Source organism: Dromiciops gliroides, chromosome 4 (genome assembly GCF_019393635.1).
Source record: "Dromiciops gliroides isolate mDroGli1 chromosome 4, mDroGli1.pri, whole genome shotgun sequence".
Taxonomy (NCBI): Eukaryota; Metazoa; Chordata; class Mammalia; order Microbiotheria; family Microbiotheriidae; genus Dromiciops; species Dromiciops gliroides.
The window spans coordinates 114,248,042-114,267,967 of NC_057864.1; positions in this window are offsets into that span (position 1 = coordinate 114,248,042).

Genomic DNA, 19,926 nt, shown 5'->3' on the forward strand with positions numbered 1-19,926 from the left:
GTACCTGAGTTCAAATCCGGCCTTAGACACTTGACTTACTAGCTGTGTGACCCTGGGCAAGTCACTTAACCCCCATTGCCCAGCCAAAAAAATAAAAAAATAAATGCTTAAAAGTCTAAACTCTTGCTAAAGCTTCTGATTTATTGGCGACCACTCATTAGATTTTAGATAGTATAGCTAGAATTTTAGCCCCTTACACTTCTATGATAAACTACTGCCAAATTGCTTTTTCTTACATAAGCTATCATTTCATCTCTCCCTAGTCATTACTCCTCCTAAGCCTCTTCCTCCTTTGTATGTCCTCCAATCCTTCCTCCTCTCAGTCCTTTCCCAGATCATCAGCACTGTGCACAGGTCACTTCCCCAGCTTTCTTATTTCAACCTTTTAGTTTGCCAGTTCTGCTCTGTATAATTCTCTACTTTGAAATTCCTTGGTCTACTGTGTTATTACCACTCACCTGTTGCCAGATCCAACCCTGAATTACTTCCACTGTTCTCCTTCTCTTCTTCTACTCACTTAAAGAGCAGCATGGCATAGTAGATAGGGTATCAGACTTAGAGCCAAGAAAAGCTGGGATCAAAGCCACCTTAGACACAATCTGTATGACTGGACAAGTCACTTAAACTTTCTGAGCTTTCCTCATCTGTAAAACAAGGGGCTTAGACTCAATGGCTCTTAAAGCCCCTTCAAGTTAGAAGACTTCTAACTGAGACTTCCACAAATTTATATCATCTAATCTCCACATAGCTGTGACTGAAGCAAGGCAATCTATTTCCTACAAATTGATTCTTTAGTCTATTCTTCAGTGTCTATTTCAAACCAGCTCTTTCCTTTTCAAACCTCCCATACCACCCACTCTCATCTCAACTGAAGACACCACCTCATTCTTTGCTGAGAAAAATAGATGTCATCCATCATCAGCTTCCTGTTATCCCCTTCTCAACACACAATTTCTTGGTATCATCTGCCACTACCTCCTCCTTTTCTCTAGGCTCTAACAATGAAACGGTCTTTCTCCTCACCAAGGCCAATCCCTCTACTTTTATTCTCATCCCATCCCCTCCTCCCATCCTCTGCTAATTTTGCCCCCACCATCATACTCCCCTTTAATTTTCTTTGTATTCCAGTTTCCTGCTTTCTCCCCTTCTGTCAACAAATATGCCCATGTTTTCCCATCCTTAAAAATACCTGACCAGACCTACCAGACCTGAAATGTGAGATATGTGGACTCTTTCTCACCCAAACTCTTTGGAAATGCTTTCGAGGGGAAAGGGAAAGGGAACATTTATTAATCTCTTACTATGTGCCAGGCACTGTGCTAAGCACTTTACAGATGACCTCATTTGATCCTCCTACACCCATTGTTTTCTCTTTCTCTTTTTTCACTCCTATCTCAACTTCTTGCACTCTGAATTATGACCTGATAATTGAACTAGCTTGGTTTTCTCTAAAGTTACCAGTGATCTCTTAGTAAAGATCTGTTAATCTTTTCTCAGTCTTCTCCTTCTTAATCTCTGCAACATTCACATTGTTGACCATGTTCTTCTTCTGGATTCTCTCTTCTTTTTGAGTTTTTATTACCCTGCTTTTCTGGTTTTTCTTCTACCTACAAAGAAAGACAAAAGACAGTCCCTGCTCACAAAGAACTCATAGTCTAATGGGGGATCTAGCATGAAAACAACCATATATAAACAAAACACACACACATATACACACATACATATACATTATCCTATTATAATTTATCCTATTTATAAAATATCCCATATATATGTATAGGATAAATTGGAAATAATGTACAGAGGAAAGGTCCTATAATTAAGGGTGATGAGGAATAACTTCCTATAGAAGGTAGGATTTTAGCTGGACCTTGAAGGAAACCAGGCAGTGCAGATGAGGAAGTAGAACATTCCAGGCATGGGGGACAGCCAATGAAAATGCCAGTTGGAAGGCAGAATTTCTTCTTTGAGAGACTCCAGAGGCCAGAGTTGCTGAATCATAGAATTCATGTTGACGTGTAATGTGTAAGAAGACTGGAAAGGAGGACTGGGGATGTTATAAAGAGTTTTGAATGACAGAAGAATTTGTATTTGATCCTCAAGGTGATCAGGAGCTACTGGAGCTAAATTGAGTAGGGAAGTAACATAGTCAGACCTGGGCTTTAGAAAGATCACTTTGACAGCTGACTGAAGGATGGACTGGAGTGAGGCAAGACTTGCAACAGGGAGACCAACCAGTAGGGAATTGTACTAGTCCAGGCTTGAGCTGCACCAACTATCAGTGATGGAGGAGAGAAGGAGGAGTATATGAGACATGTCACAAAGGTAAAATTGACAGGACTTGTTGACAGATATGGATTTGAGCCCAGATCTTCTGATTTCAAATCCAATGGTCTTTTCAGTGCCTTATGTTGTCCGTGCTTCAGGAAAATAAATATTTTGGCAGTGATATGAAGGGTAGATTGGAGAGAGACTAGATTGAGTGCAAAGAGACCAATTAGGACACTATTAAAATAATCCAGGTAAGAGCTGATAAGAGTCAGAACTTGAACAGTCCCAGCATTGTAGAGAGAAGGGAAATGATGTAGAGGAAGGATGAACAGAGTCTGATTGAATGAAGGTGAGAGAAGAATCAAAACTGACTCTAAGGTTATGAGTCTCGACAACGGGTTGAATGACGCTTCATCAACAGAAATAGGGAAGTTTGTAGATGGGACAGTTTTAGGGGTAGGATTTAGGTATGATGTACTGGCAAGATATCCAGGTAGTAATGTCCCAGAGGCAGTGTATGATGAGGAAATGGGGCTTAAAGCAGTGAGTAGGGGCAAAAAATATGAACCACATATGCCTAAAGATGATAATTAAAGGCAAGGGGAAAGATAAAACTATACTTTTTTAGGAATTTAAGGAAGAAAGAGAGAGAGAGAGAGAGAGAGAGAGAGAGAGAGAGAGAGAGAGAGAGAGAGATATTAGTTGTTTAATTATTCTCAGTGGTGTCTAATTATGACCCCTTTGGGGTTTTCTTGGCAAAGATGCTGGAATGGTTTGTCATTTATTTCTTCCACTCATTTTACAAATGAGGAAACTGAGACAAACAGGGTTGAGTGACTTGTCCAGAGTCACTCAGTTAGTAAGTATCTGAGGCTGGATTTGAACTTAGGTCTTCTTGATTCCAGGTTTCTTTCTTGCATATGTTAGTTTAGCAGTCCTAGGAATAAGGGCTCACATATAGCAATCCCTTTGGGTCATAGGGTACATGATGTATTACGTCTCAGGTACTCTCCAGGACAAAAACCCAATCTACTCCTGAGGAGTCTTGTATGTATGATTTGGAATGACCTCAAATCTCTCTCAATCATTATCTCTAAGCCCCACCCTAGTAAGACTGGGAAGATATCTTTTCCCTATAGCTTTTTTTCAGTCTAAAACTACATGATCATGGGCTTAAACAGACATCGATGTTACTAGCCTTATAATTTCTTAACAGTAACAAAGAATACAAAAAGCATAATTGAATATTTAAAGATAAAAGCCAGGTTCAATTCTTTGTACTGGAAAAGTAGGGCAAAGAAGTCATTGACTAGCATTCGGTCACTGACAATTGCACCTGCTGAGTCCTCCAAAATGCTGAAAAGAGACTAGTTCTCTTCAGAATGTCCTTTTTTTGAGGGGTAATGGGGGTTAAGTGACTTTCCCAGGGTCAAGTGTCTGAGGCCGGATTTGAACTCAGGTCCTCCTGAGTCCAGAGCTGGTGCTTGATCCACTGCACCACCTAGCCATCCCCCTCTTCAGAATGTCTTAACTCAGTTCCTTTTAGAATGATATTTTAGTCAGTTCTCCTCAACAATGTCAGTTAACTGTTCATCTATCTCCCTTCGTAATATAATAGTTTGTTGAATTCACCTCAAGATACCAATTAAAGTCAATTTCCCTTAGGAATTCTCATCAGAATGTTTTCTCCTCAGAATAAGAGTTAATTCAATTTGCACCAGGAAAAAAGACAGTTAAATTCACTCAATTCCCTACCAGAATGACAATTAAACTCACTTTTCTCAAAGTGTCTCTTCAGGCCTTTTCAAAGATGACATTGTACTTCCAAGTCACTCATACACAATCTCCAATGGCAGTTAACTGTCAGTGCCTCACCGACTCTTTCTTCAATGGCAGTCAACTGTCGATGTTTCTTATGGATTTACTGTCATGGAAGTTAACTGTCAATCTCAAATTTGTCTATCATTCTATTAAAGATACAGTAATGGTATCCAAGGTATCTATGAAATTAGAGTTTGTATTTCTGTGTACACATGGCTAACACCAAAGGAAATTTGGGAAGCAAAGGTAATCCCAATTCACTTCCATTCAGTTAATTTCTAGCCACTTCACAGAATCAGAACCATAAGAAGTCAGACCAGTTAAGACTTTTCGAAAGGGAACTGAAATTTAGGAGGGAGGATCATTTATCATAATGATTTAAAAGATTATATCTTTAAATTTTTTATGTTTATATTTTTATAATGCTTTTTCTCCTTCAGCAGAACAGAAAGTAGTTAGCAATAATAATTAGCCAAACTAGCCAGCTACCAGATGGTGCACTTCCTCCCCAAAGGGGCTGCCTACCAGCTGAGCTCCTCTCCACCCTGGCCCTACCAGGCTCCTTCCAAGGCAGAACAGCCTCTCAAGCCGCAGCTTTGCAGATTTGAAGATGTATCTAATGAATTCCTTTTTCAATATATTGAGTTTGAGTTATCTACAGGACATCCAGGAGGCAATATACAATAGGCAGTTAACTTTAGAAGAGGGATGTGGGCTAGATATATAGATTCAGGAGTCATTTGACTAGAGGACATAACTGAGACGATAGAAATTCATGAAATTCTTGAAGGAGTGTAACAAAAGAAGAGGGGTCGAGATACAATCTTTGTGGGGCACTAATTCTCAGGCAGTAGAATAGGGATGATGACCTATCTCCTCACTCCAACCCTGCCACATATAAACATGTCTCTGCCTCCCCCTGTCCTAAATAAAATCCCTTATTTGATCTCCATTACCTTTAATCTTTCTCTTTTTCCCTTCTCAGATGAAGAAAGTCATCTTTATACTGCTTCTGCTCTTACTCTGGGATCTGGATTCTGACCTCATCATTCAACTGAAATTGACTTCTCCGAATTTACCGCTGACTTCTTGATTGCTAAATCTAATGGCCATTTCTTACTCTTCTCCCTTCTTGAATTCCGTATAGCATTTGACACTATTGATCACCTATCCATGGATACTCTTACCTTTCTAGATTTTTGTGACACTGATCTCTGCTGGTTCTCCTCCTACACTCCTGACTACTCCTTTTTAATCTCTTTTTGTGGATTTTAATCTATGCCATGCCCACCGATTATGGATATCCCTCAAAACTCTGCCCTGGACCTTTTAATCTTTTCTTTATATTCTGTCTTAATTAGTGATCTCTAACTCTCTGGTCTCAATTTTCATATTTATATAAAAATATCCAGATCTGTATTCCTAGCCCTAGTCTCTCTACCGAGCCCCAGGCCCACATCACCAATGGTCCTTTGGACATATCAGATTGGATATCTCATAGGTAGCCCAAACTCAAAGTAGCCAAAACAATTAATTCTGAAGGCTCTTCCAGCTCAGTCGATGTGCCTGTGACCTATGAAATTGAGATTCTGAGTGTCCAAGAGCATAAAAGTAAGTCTAAGAACTAGGATTTGGACCCAGATCTTTTGATTCTAAGTGCAACATTCTCCCCCCAACAATTCTTTATAACTTACCTGAAGACAATTACTTCTTCTAGTTAATAGGGGAAAGGGTACCTTCTCCATTCATTCTTTTGGATGAATTCTGGTTTGGCTGTAGTAGATTCAGAGTAATTCTCACTAGACCCCCAAATGTCCCATCTTTCTAAAATCAAATCTTGAATCAAAACAATGATTTGAAGAATGGAGTGCCTCTGCCCCAGTTCTAAATCTCTCTCAAAACAGTCTCTCACCATTGGCCTAAAGCACTTTGACAGGGGGGCTGTCTCAGCATGAAAAATGAGAGAGGGGCTGAAAGTCAGGGGATTACTATCTCCAGCTCTGATACTCCAGGGAATTGGTTCTTCCCAATGATTCATTTTTTTCTCCACCTAGAAACATCTCATTCATTCATCTCACATTTCATTTATAGCATTCAATCAAACTGCCACCACAGTGAAAAATAGAGTTGACTTCATTGTTTCTTTATTTAGCATTTACAAAAAATATAATCTATGTTTAGGGAGATTTTCCTCCAAAAAGCATGAAACTCTTTGCAAATTCACTTTAAAAAAACTATATTGTGGGGGCAGCTAGGTGGCACAGTGGATAAAGCACCGGCCCTGGATTCAGGAGGACCTGAGTTCAAATCCGGTCTCAGACACTTGACACTTGCTAGCTGTGTGACCCTAGGCAAGTCACTTAACCCTCATTGGCCTGCAAAAAACAACAACAACAAAAAACCCCCAAACCACCTATATTGTGAAGCCATTTCCAAAAAAATCACTGGTCAAAGTATTCAAACAAACATTTCTCAGAAAAATCACAAACTATTAAAAACCACATGAAGGAACACCTCAAGTCCATTAATAATGAGAGAAATGGAGATTGTCATTACTGAGAAAATTGACAAAAATGACAAAAAATAAGAATAGTCAGTGTTGGAGGGATTTGGTGAAGATGGGCACTCTAATGCACTCTTGGATGGGAGTCAATTTGGAATTATGCCAAGGAGGTGACCAAAATGTCTCTACTTTTTGACTTGTATGATGCTCCTATACCCCAAGTAGATCATTGATAAAAGGAAAGGCCCCATACACGTACACATACACGTGCATAGAAGAACTTTTTTAGTAGCAGAGAACTAGAAATGAAGTAGATGTTATTTATGGAATGGCTAAACAAATCATCATAGATCAATTTTATTGTGATATAAGAAATGGTGAATATTAAGAATACAGAGAAACATGGGAAGACATGGATAACTGATACAAAGTAAAGTAAGTAAAACCAGGAAGGCAATATACACAATGAGTATAACAATGCAAATGAAGGATAGAGCACTGGCCCTGGAATCAGGAGGACCTGAGTTCAAATCTGGCCTCAGACACTTAATACTTCCTAGCTGTGTGACCCTGGGCAAGTCACTTAACCCCAATTGCCTCACCAAAAAACCAAAAACCAATGTAAATGAAAACAAAAATAACAAAACAATTCAACTGGCTACTGTGCAAATATAATGACTACACTTGACCTCTACAACACCCCCCCCTCCCCGAAAAAGAGATATGAGAATGCATTTCCCTTCCTCTTTTGAGAAGTAGGAAGCAATAGGCATGGAATACTATATATCATTTCCAACTTGATTGCCATGTTGGTTAGTTCATTGAACTACATTTTTGTTCTTCTTTTGAAAATTCTTCATTATAGGAGATGACTCTATGGAAAGATATATTTAGAAATATAGGTTAAAAAGAATGTGAATTGGGGGCAGCTAGATGGTGCAGTGGTAAAGCACCAGCCCTGGATTCAGGAGTACCTGAGTTCAAATCTGGCCTTAGACACTTGACACTTACTAGCTGTGTGACCCTGGGCAAGTCACTTAACCCCCACTGCTTCACCAAAAAAAAAAAAAGGAGAATATGAATTTATTTAAAAACAAAACAAAACATGTTGTGAGGAAAATAAAGTCCAATAATGATCCTTTTATAAGTAGGTATATTCAGTCATTTCACAATTACTCAGCATAAGACAAAGAATTTGAAGGGATCCTGATGGGCAGGTATTACAAACACTTCTCATTTTAATGAGAGGGGAACTAAGGAGTTAAGCATTTTGCCCAGTATCACACAGGTGGTCAGAGACAGACCTGTTATTTGATCTCTGATAGTTTGACTCCAAATACAATGCTCATTCCACTACACTGTGGAGCTCTAGATTTTAAGCTCCTTGAGAACAAGGGCCACATCTTATTTTTCTCTGTATCTTCATAGTCTTTAACACAAGGATACCTACAGTGGTGTCTCCCTCAATCAATATTTTTACTGAATAAAATAATTAATTAGAAAAGTTATCTATATGATTCAAAAACAGTATGAAGAATTCCATATCACAGGAGACACATAAGAAAATGTTCTCTGAAAAGTATGAGTAATAATGGATACAAGTAAGTACTTAAAGGTTAATAAAGCACTTTACATACATTATCTCATTTTATCCTCACAATGGCTTATAATCTAAGGGTTCTAGTTATCATCCTCATTTTACAGATGAGGAGACTAAGGGTCAGAGAGTTTTAGTGATTTTCCCAATGTCCCATAGCTGGTAAGTGTCTAAGGTGTAATTTAAACCCAGCTATCCCCACTTCCAGTCCATTATTGTTTATACTTTGTCACCCTTGGTGCTTTAACTTCTCCTTCTTCTCCTCCTCCTCTTTCTCCTCCTCCTTCTTCTCCTCCTCCTTTTCCTCCTCCTCCTCCTCCTCTTCCTCCTTCTCCTCCTACTCCTTCTTCTCCTTCTCCTTTTCCTCCTTTTCTCCTCCTCCTCCTCTTCCTCCTTCTCCTCCTCCTCCTCCTCCTCCTTTTCCTCCTCCTCCTCCTCCTTTTCCTCCTCCTCCTCCTCCTCCTTTTCCTTCTCCTCCTTCTCCTCCTTCTCTTCCTTCTTCTCCTCCTCCTCCTCCTTTCTCCTTCTCTTCCTTTTCCTCCTCCTCCATCTCCTCCTTCTCCTTCTTCTTCTTCTTCTTGATTATATGTCTTATTTTATCCTATAATATATGATACCTTATTTGACTATGAAAGGGAGGAATTAGATGGAAAGAAAAGTGGTCTATATTTATCATTTCTACTCTCTCAATCCACTCTCCTCCCACTCTCCTCACTCCTTTGCTACTTGTATGATGTCAACATCTTGACCGATATTGCTGTTTCTTTCATTATTAAATCCAATTCCTTTCCACCTTTCTGTATCATTTGACATTATCTGCTGACCACTAACCCCTCCTAAATATTCTTTCTTGCTTGAGATTTCTTGACATTTCTCTCTCTGGGTTCTCCTCTTACCTGTTAAACTGATTCTCTTTTGTCTACTTTGCCAAATTATCCTCCACATTTTACCTCTATCATTGAATGAAAGCTCCTTGAGGGCAGGAAATTTCATTTTAAAATTTGGGTATTTCTAGATTCTATTATAACAGCCTGTCTGGAACAGAGAAGATTCTTAATAAATGTATGTCATTGAATTAAATTATTTTTCAATTGAATGATCAAATATCCAGCTTGAATGATATACCTTCCTACTTATATCTTGTTGAGAACACTATTATAATGAGTTTGCATTCCATGAGCATTATACCATAGCTGACAGTAGAGCTTTGTGGTTCCAAATAGTACTGGGTGACAGGACAGACATTAAATTTTAAACAATAGGTTTAGAGAATCTCCCCAAATTGATCCTGCTGCATCCCTCCAACAATCAATCAATTGGTATATATTCAGAACCTTCTCAGTTCCAGGTACTTCACTAGTGAGCTAGGAAAATGAAGGTCAAAATGAAATAGTCTGTGCCTTCAAGGAACTTATATTTTACTGGGGGAAAAACATGTCCATATATAAGAGAAGAGAAAGCATGGCACAATGGAAAGAATGTTGGATGGCATCATAGGATTTGGGTCCTAATCCTAATTCCTCCATTTACTGCCTTTATTTCCTTGTGCAAGTCACTTAACCTAAGGTCCTTATTTGTAAATTGAAGGCTCTCCTCCACTCTCCAAATGACTTCTAAGGTAACTTTTTGCTCTAAATCTATGATCCAGTAGTTATATACAAAATAAATAGGAGGATGTAAGGCATGTGACCACTAAGATGGAAGACTAAACATTTTCTTTGATCTTCACAACTTCTCAAACCTCTTCAGCACAGGAATTATGTGCAAGAGATAAAGCAATTTCAACTGTCTTTATCCTCTAGGAAACAAATAATCCAAATGAGGCAAAAAACCAATGAACTAATGGCACTTAACTTCCTAATTCAGCATCCTTTTCTCCACCACCCACCGTGCTGGCAGGGTTGTACAAGCCAACCCACAGGCTTGCCACAGAATCCAACTCTATCCTTCCCTCCTTCAAGTGCCACAGAAAACCAAAAGGCAGAAACTTGCCTAGGAAGGATTAGAAACATAGCAGCATTCTGTGCTTCAATAGAACTCACCTAAAGAACCAAGAGACAGAGGGATCTTGGGCAAGACATATGTGTGTAGCTGTGTGGCACTGCACTAGACTTGAAGAAAAGAACCCAGTACCAAACTGAGGCCAGTTCTGTTCCTGGAGAAGTCACTGGGGTGAGACTATGGCCAGTGAAGCATGAATGGAAGGAGGTTAGGATAGCTTTGAGGTCTAGTTTCCAGGAAAAATGCCTTCAAAGTGAGTGATAGGGGAACATAAGGGAAAAAGACTGAAATCATCAAATATCTCAAGGAAGAAAACAGTTAAAAACTTAATAAGTATTAAATATACAAATTAATGAAGGATATATTGATAACAAATGAGAATATGGATACTGGATCAGCAAAAAGACTACAGACATCTTTGAATAAATACTGAAAGATGAGGAAAAATTAATATCTGATGAGCTTGTTGAGACAGAGGACCTAGGAATTCCTTCTTCTTCCCCCCAAAACACGAGGATGTTCTTGAATGGTTTAAAAGAGAAGAAAGAATCATGAAAGCAGAATTTATGTTCTTTCAGTAGAAAAAAATGGCAAGATAGAAAAACTTGAATCCACAGTGGCAAGTCTCATTAAAAAAACAGAAGGGAATGTAACCAATATGCGAAAATGAAGGACAGTCTGGAAGAAGAGAATCCCAAGAGGCAATATTTTTTCCTTTTAAAAAACACTTTATTTTTTAATATTTAACATTTAATTTCCTCCCAATTACATGTAAAAACAATTTCACCATTCACTTTTCTTTTCTTTCTTTTTTGTTTTTTTTGCAGGGCAATGGGGGTTAAGTGACTTGTCCAGGGTCACACAGCTAGTAAGTGTCAAGTGTCTGAGGCTGGATTTGAACTCAGGTACTCCTGAATCCAGGGCTGGTACTTTATCCACTGTGCCACCTAGCTGCCTCCACCATTCAATTTTCAAAATTGTGAGTTGCAAATTCTCTCTTACTTTCCTTCCTCTCCCCTCCCTCCCTGATGTAGTAAACAATTTGATTTGGTTAACATATTTCCATGCTAGTCATGCTGTGAAAGAAAACAAACCAAAAAACTCCCTAAGAAAAATAAAAGTAAAAACTATGCTTTGATCTGAATTTAGACTCCATCAGTTCTTTCTTTGGAGATGAATAGCATTTTCATCATAAGTCCTTTGGAATTATCTTAGATCATTGTATTGCTGAGAATAGCTAAGTCATTCACAGCTGGTCATTGTATAATATTGCTGTTACTCTGCACAATGTTTTCCTGGATCTGCTCATTTCATCTTGCATCAGTTCATGTAAGTCTTTCCAGGTTTAAAAAAATCAATCATGATGAAGAAAAACATGCTCTCTATGCCAGAAAAAACATATTAATCTTGAGGAGAAGACAGGATGTACAGAAAACAATAAACCTAAAGGATTATAAGTCCCTCAGAAGAACAAGTCAAAAAAACCAAACACTATAACATAAGAAGTAATACAAGAAAACTTCCCAGAACAGAAAACAAAGTACAATTAAAAGAATCCAGAGATAAGCTCTAGGATGGGAAAAAATTGAAATAAGACTTTTGATCAAGGACACAATCAGTTCAAGGGTATCAGAAAAGGTTTCGTGTAGAAAGGGGCACTTGATTACTGTTTTAAAGGAAAGTAGGGATTCTGAAAGATAGAGGTGAGATTGGGAGAGCAGTCAAGGCATGGAGTAGAGTCAAAGCAAAGGTAAAAAGAAAGGAGATGGCATGGCTGTCATATGTGAGGAACAGAAAGACTAGTATGAATGATTGTAAAAGGAAACAATATAATTAAGCTTCTTTCGATGTTGTATAATGCTTGAAGACAACCTAGGAATGGTCTCTGACACATTTTAGTGACCTGGTAGGTATCTCAATCCAATATTCAGAAGGTCAAATACATAGGAATTGATTTGGGAGTGTATTCCCTTGTCTGAAAACAGAAAGGCAAGCACTGCTCACTCGTTTATAGGTAGGGAAGTCTTGTTGACTGAACTGTGTTTTATGATTTTAGTAGGGGATTCTCATACCCTGGTTTGGGAGGGTGCCACATTTTCAAAGAGCTCTTAATCACCCTCTCTGTCTAGTGAACCTCGCCTGGATGTAGATCCAGGGGTAGATTAAAAGCATTTCAAATAATGAGAAGTCAAAATCCTGCCTTCTCTCCATTCCCTCTGCTCCCCCCTCCACTAGGCTTGTCGAAGGATTATTTACTGTGTTTCTCTTGACTTGAGCTATTTAATTTTTCCAAAACAGATGCAGGCGATTGATTAATGGCATTCCCCACCACAAGTCAGAAGTGTCAGCAAGACTCGGAGAAGCCAGTGTCACTCTTGACTAGAACAATAGATTCAGCTGAGAACCAGGGACCTGTGCCAAGTAATTTTGAGGCTGGGGGAAGGAGAGAGTGAAGAAGGTGTCATGTGCCACTTTTTTTGGTAGAAGACCTATATGTATGTGTATGTATACGTGTATCTGTACATGGATGCATGCACACCCATATCTGTATGTATGTGTGTGTATGTGTAAGCAGGAATTTGGGGGCTTGAAGGGCTAGGCATGTGCTAATAATAGGAAGGAGATCACATGAAGGCTAAGTCACCTTGAAAGGGGCTTAGTTAGTGGAGGTGAATTAAAGTGCTTGGAATTAAGGAAATAGGTCAAAGGAAATTCATACAGTGAAGAAAGAATTGCAAGGTTAGGTTGACCTCCTCCCCCACCCCCACCCCAGCTGCTCCAGTGATTTTTTTCCATTTGCTGGTGGACTTTCTTTGAGAGAGCTGTGTATCATTCTTCTTTCTTGTCCAAGGAGGAGTTCCTGGATGGGAAGGTGACACCTCAGAATTTGCTCTAGACAGAGTTTGTTTTAGGAAGCCCCAATCCCCAAGTTTTGAGTGTACTCTTTTCCCTTTTCCTTGCTCAGTGTCACTCTTTCTTTATCACCTCTTTTAGAAATGTAATATTTGCATCTTTCTGTATCCAAGTTTACTTTCAGGCTTTGATGAGGTTATAGATCCTTGGGAGTGATTGGGATGGTGCAAAGTGTTCTCCTTCTCAGAGGTAGTTGTGTTGGAATGGAAGCTTAAGCCTTGATATTAATTAATATTAAATATTAAAATTAGCTCTATATAAGTGTTTTAAAGTTTGTGAAGTTATTTGTATTAATGATCTCATTTGAGCCTTACAATAATGGTGGGAGGTAGATGCTTTTATTATCCCCATTTTGCAAATAAGGGAACTGAGGCTGAGAAAGGTTAAGTGACTTGAACAAATAATAAATATCTGAAGCATTATAAGAACTTTGTTGTTCCTGACTCCAGGGCTACTTTCCTCATACTAAATACCTGCATCAGGGGGCCAAAGGAACTGGGAAATTTCAGGCATCAGTGAGCTATTAGGAAAGTTCCATTGTTTGTTTTTAAGCTAGGAGACTCTTTCTGAGCTCTAAAATTGTGTCATGTAGGTGTCTATTCTACTCTGAATATGCCTGAGACTGACCCTAGCAACTCATGCTATGTTGCTATTCAGTTGATGGGGGCCTGGAACGGAATCATTGCATATTAGAGCTTTAAGGAAACTTGGGGAACATCTAGGCCAAACCCTTTTATTTCTTTGTTAGGGAAACTGAGGCTCAGCAGAGTCAAGTGAATTGCTGACATCTTCGTAAGTAATTAGTGACACAAAAGGAGCCAGAATTCAGTCTCCTGACATCCAATGCTGTTCTCTTTTTCCAATATCATTTGTTCCACATGCAACAGGTGTGTTACCTGATAGTGTTACCTGTGTGTTACCTGATAATAACATGAAGTTATTAAACTGTGACTGATATAAGGCTTCTCTCTCTGTGTGTCTTTGTCTGTCGAAGCGAATAGTTTTTGTTTTTTTTTTTTTTTTACTTATTGCTCTTGCCCTTCCTTATTCTTGTATTGCCCGTACACACTCCTCGGAGGATACCAGTGACGGTCTCAGAATTCGGCACACAATTCTTAAGACATTCTGTACTTTCTTTCCCTATATGGCTTAATGACTTTTCATTGGCCATCTCTCTCTCTCTCTCTCTCTCTCTCTCTCTCTCTCTCTCTCTCTCTCTCTCTCTCGATCATTGTATACATTGCTTTGCACATAATAGGTGCTTGCTTTATATTATTTGGATTGCATTTGATAAAAGGACACTTACTAAGATTCCTTAGTCTTATGGGTATGCTTGAAAAGGGGTGTTTTGTTGGTAGCCTCATGGTTAGAGGTAGAATTTACTTCTCCAAAGCAAATCATCTATTTGGGTGTACTCAGGAAAGGCCTAGTGCCTTGTGCCACCTCTACCTCAGTTATCCTCCTCCTTTCCTCCCCTCACCTCTCCTCCATTTCTCAACTCTTACCTCTCTTCCCCATCCCTAATTTCTTTTCCTCTTCCCTTCATTCATCTCCTCTGCCCTCCCCTTCTCTTTTCCTCTCTGCCTCCTATTTCTATATTTTTATCTCCTCTCTCACCGTTTCTAGTCTCTTTTGATACCATGAATGGTTGATTTTTCTCCCAGGCCCACCATCAAAGAAAATGCCTTTTGAAATTATAAGCCTCAAGGGACCACTTCATAACTCTCACTGATTTAGCTTCCAAGAAATTTTCACCTGCAAACTTCAGTATGTGCCTAGGAGGAAATAATTTTAATTTCATATGTCCAGACGGAGTCATAGCCTCAGAGATTAGGTTAAGAATAGCCCTGCCCTAAAGGCAATCCGGGAAAGTTCCTGGAAATTTCAGCCTTAAAAATCTGCCTCTGAATCCTCCCAGAATCATTCTATTCTTCATATTTCTTTTTTCTTCTAGCTGGCTCTAGAAATTAAACAGGTCACAGGTCTGGTTTTGAATGCCTAAGGGCTGTGACTTCATGGAGTGGTTGAAGGCAGGACAAATTGTACCTACAAATAACAATCCTTAACTCACCAGGAATTTCCATACCGATGCTTTAAAAGCTTCAAGTAATTATCAACAACATTGATTGAGGGACTTTTCCATAACCCTTGGTACCATATGTCAGTGCATCAGGGGACTATGATTTTGGTACAGTCACTTCCTCCAGGGGCTCAGATCATTGTCTTCTATAATATGTATTCTTAATTATCTATTTCTCTATCCATTATACCATGCTGCCTCTCAAAACTTGGTACTAAGTGGAGATACAATGGGACAGCAAAAGAATACTTTTTACTAGGAGAATATGCTCAGTCTTCCAATAAGTATTTAACTCTTTCATACTAAAAAATACTAAAACATCTTATTAATACTTTTCACTATTCACCCTGCATTATACTCTGATTGAGGAACACAAGAGAAGCATAAATTCAAGGTCTTAAAATCAAGGTGCTTACAATATCTTTTAGGAGACAGGACAAACAGAAGAGTAACTGAAGAATAATTTTAAAGCAAATGTGTCATGATGGAATGTATTCTGACCATATGAGTACTATAAAAAACATATAGAATTTTGATTACAGATTGAGTCCATATGTGTTAATTATGTTATTTAATAGAATGAAAGTTAGGGAAGGCTTCCTGTAGGGGGAGACTTTTGAGCAAAGCTTTGAAAATCATACAGAATATGAGGTGATAAAAGAGAACAGAGGTACAGGGAAAATCTGGGGAGCCCTTGCAGACTTGCCCACTTTCTTCCCTTAATTAATCATGAATTATTCTATAATTGATTAGAGGAAGCATGACATACACATTGGACTTGGCAAAGGTCAGGGAGACCCAGAATTATTTCCTACCTCTGACACTATCTGACTGAAAATGGGCAGGTCATAATTTTCCTGAGTATCAGGCAAAACTCTAATGCTGTAAGTTATAAATGCATTCCCATTAATAATGGTTTCCATAAAAAGAATTACTACCCTGACAAAATCACAAGTCTTTGACTATGCTATGTATTGACAAACACAAAGGTTAATAATAATAATATCTTATTTATGCAGTGTTTTACAAAGTGCTTTACTTGCAACAATGTGAACCCAGTAGTGCAAAAATCATTATTCTCACTTAAAGAATGAAAAAGTGGAAACTTAGACAAGTTAACTAACTTGCCTTTGGTCACACAGTTCAGTAGGTGGTAGATCTAAAACTCAAATACAGGTATTGTAATCACCAGTCCCTGCTGTCAAGAAGTGTGCAATCTTGTAGCAGATAGAAGATATGTAGACAAATAAAAGTCTGGCATGTGCTATTACTGAAGTCCAGACCATTCAGGAAGGGGTTTAGATGAACATACCCTTTCCTTTCCTATCTCCTCATTTTAATGGCTTTCAAGGCAGGATTAAACTAAATCCTTACCTCTCAGACTGATAATCCCTATGGGGCCTGATTAAACATTTATTTTCACTTATACCGTTTTGGGGTAAAGGTTCCACAGGTTAAATATTAAGTAACTGTCCCTTTCAGAAAACTGTGTTTATTCCCCACCTTCAACATTTAGTAACCAGCCAGATGTGTTCAGTTATGATCACTACTTTCTAGGTCATTGTGATTCTGAATGCCAGATCTAGAGTGAAGAGGGATAAAAGCTAAGTTGGGGCAACTTGGTTTACTTCAACTTATTAAAAAATTGTTAAGCAATGTTTATATGTTGTTGTCAATCAGTTATTTTTTAGTAATGTCTGACTCTTTGTGAACCCATTTGGGGTTTTCTTGATAAAGACACTGGAGTGGGTTGTCATTTGTTTCTCCAACTCGTTTTATAGATGAGAAGACTGAAGCAACCAGAGTTAAGTGACTTGCCCAAGGTCACACAACACATAAGTGTCTGGGGCTGGCTTTGAACTCAGGAAGATGAATCTTCCTTACTCCAGTTCCACTACTCTATCCAGTTCCACCACTCTACCTACGTGCTCTAATATTTATGTATCAAGCATGTATTAGATGTAAGGAACAAAAATGAGAAAGCTACTGACCATAAGAAACTTACATTCTATTAGGAGAGACAATGTGAACATATAGTTAAAGCTCCCGACTCTCCCATGATCAAACCAGAATAAATTAGGTGACTTCATAATAAAACAAAGGATATTTACTGAAAACAGATTTCCAGGTAAATCAGAAGTTAATCCAAGTAGCAAGCACCTTTACCACACATTTCCCAAAGTTGCTACTTTCTAAGTTTTCAGTGATGCAAGTATACTCCTCTACCTCTCACCCAGTCCCTTCTCCACCCACTTTTTTTGGTGCAAAAGGAGAGGGAAACAGGCAATTTCACTCACAGAGTAATGGTAAGAGATCAACATTAAAAGTGATTTTTCTTCCGAGGCATTTCCAATCTATTTCTCTGCAATGTCATAAAGGGGTTATGACACCTTGACATAACAACTGAATGAACACAATATCAGGACTGGGTCCTGAAGACTATTTCTTCTCAGCCCCAATTTACCCCCACTCCCAAGCCCTGGACATCTCCAACTCATGTCTCAAACCTTACGATTTCTGTTTTCATTTCAAACTATGGATACTAAAAGCAGATGAGTTCCACAGAAGCTTCTGAAAGGTCTTGTTCTCCAAGAAAAAAAGAGGGTTAGAAAGCTTTCTCCTTCCTACATTTACCTTGGTTATAATGTCAAATCTGCTTTTATTCTGGTATTTTATGTGTTTTCTGCTTTCTGAGTCCTGATTCTTGGCTCACTAAACTCAACTTGTTAGACATGATTTATGTAAAGCAAAGCAGGAAAACTTTACATTTTGTATCACAAAAGTAGTGGTAGGAGCATTGGATTTGAAGTCAGACTAGTTATATGATCTTGCATACTCACCTAATTTATATCCACCAATATTCTCTCTTCTGTAAGATATAATAAAAAGCAGAATACTCTTCTTGCTTATTACATCTGAACATTTCCTGTATCCTGGACAAAACCTCTGCCTAAATGTAAGGAATGAGATGATATTGTTATTATTAATATTTTTTTATTTGTCAATACCTAGCATAGTATCTTACCCATACTTTAAAGTCAAAGTCAAAGAAGTATGATTTTGTCAGGGTAGCAATTCCCTTTATAGAAACAATTATTAATGGGAATGTATCTATAACTTGCAGAGCATTTGGAGCTCTGAACAGTTGTGATCATACTTCTAACTTTTCATATGATATAAATCTACTCCATAAAGTAGTACTGGTGGACACCACTGAACCTGAGAAGCAATTATATTATTCCTAAATCATTAAAAATAGCTATTTATAGTAGCGGGAGATTAAATCTCTAGAAATAAGAGGAATAAGGGCTTCAGTAGGAAGATTTAGTGACAAGTATTGGCTAGTCAACTATATGTATCCTTCACACATAATGATGCCCAGCCTCACCAGTGTCACAAAAAAGGGTGACTTTCTTTGTGGGGGAAGTGGAATACATATGTTCAGAAAAGAATATGATGTTAAAAAAACAGAAGACATAGCAACAACAGCAGCAGCAGCACTCATATATTGCTTTAAGGATTGCAAATTACTTTATACATATCATGTTATTTTATACTCACAGTAGCCCTCAGAGATAGTTGCTACCATTATCCTCATTTTACAAATGAAGAAACTGAGGTACAGAGAAATAGAGAAGGTAAGTTGCTTGTCCAGGGTCATGTAACTATTAAGTGTTTGAGGCCAAATTAGAAATCAGGACTTCCTAACTCTAAGTTTAATACTTCTCCACTGAGCTACCTCGGTACTTATTCATTAGGGATTGGATCCATGGCATCATTGGTGTAATGACCCTGCTGTATGAGGGAATTTCCTCTTCTAATGCAGCTCAGAGCTTTCTCTACAACTTTTAAAGAGTTACCCAGAATATTAAAAGAATGTTGATATATGTTATAGTGGCTGGAAGGAATGGAGGGGGGTGTGTGTTGAACTGTAATTGATGAATTTTAGGTGTAGTTATATTAGAGACAAGTCTTAATTGACTGTTGCTTGGGGAGAGTGGGGTAAGATCCATCTTCCAACTCCCTATTTGTTCACGGCATATTCATTTGAGGTTAAGCTATGTCCCTTGGGTTTCCCATTGGGTCCTGGCACCTCATTTTACATCATATGTTTTAAGTAAAATAAGACCTTAAGGGAAAAATTATATTTTTGTGTTTGGGGGTGACCAGTAGTGGGGTTTTTTGCATTTTTTTCTTTTTTTATTTCTTTAAAGTTCAAGTTTCTTTTTCCCATTTAACTTGTAGTATCTTCCATAGGAAAAAGGACAAGACATCTACCAGAGCTCAAAAGTGGGGAAAAATGTGTAAGCTAGAAGAATAAAGCTGATGCTAAGTACTGCCTAGAGCTCCTTTAACTTAACCTTTTTGTGCCTCGATGAAGAAAAAAATGTACTTTAAGAAATGTTGTCCAAGAAATAGGTTTTAGACATAATGTACAGTTATCCTTTCCACATCATGACTTTCCCCATCATGGTTTTAATATATTGTGGGTCAGCATAAGAAATTAAATGGGAATTTTTGGGGAGTTCTGTGAAAGTTACAGATGACATGAAGAGTCCAGCAGATGACACAGAAGTAGGTTAGAAACTCAGAAATGCATAAACTATGTGTATTGTATTATATACTATGAACATATTTGCTCTTTTAATACCATAATAATTCAGACTTTTTCTCTGGTATAGAGGACCAAAAATTTTTACATGGATTTTCCAGATCATGGGTGTGCTGTGGCCCTAAAGT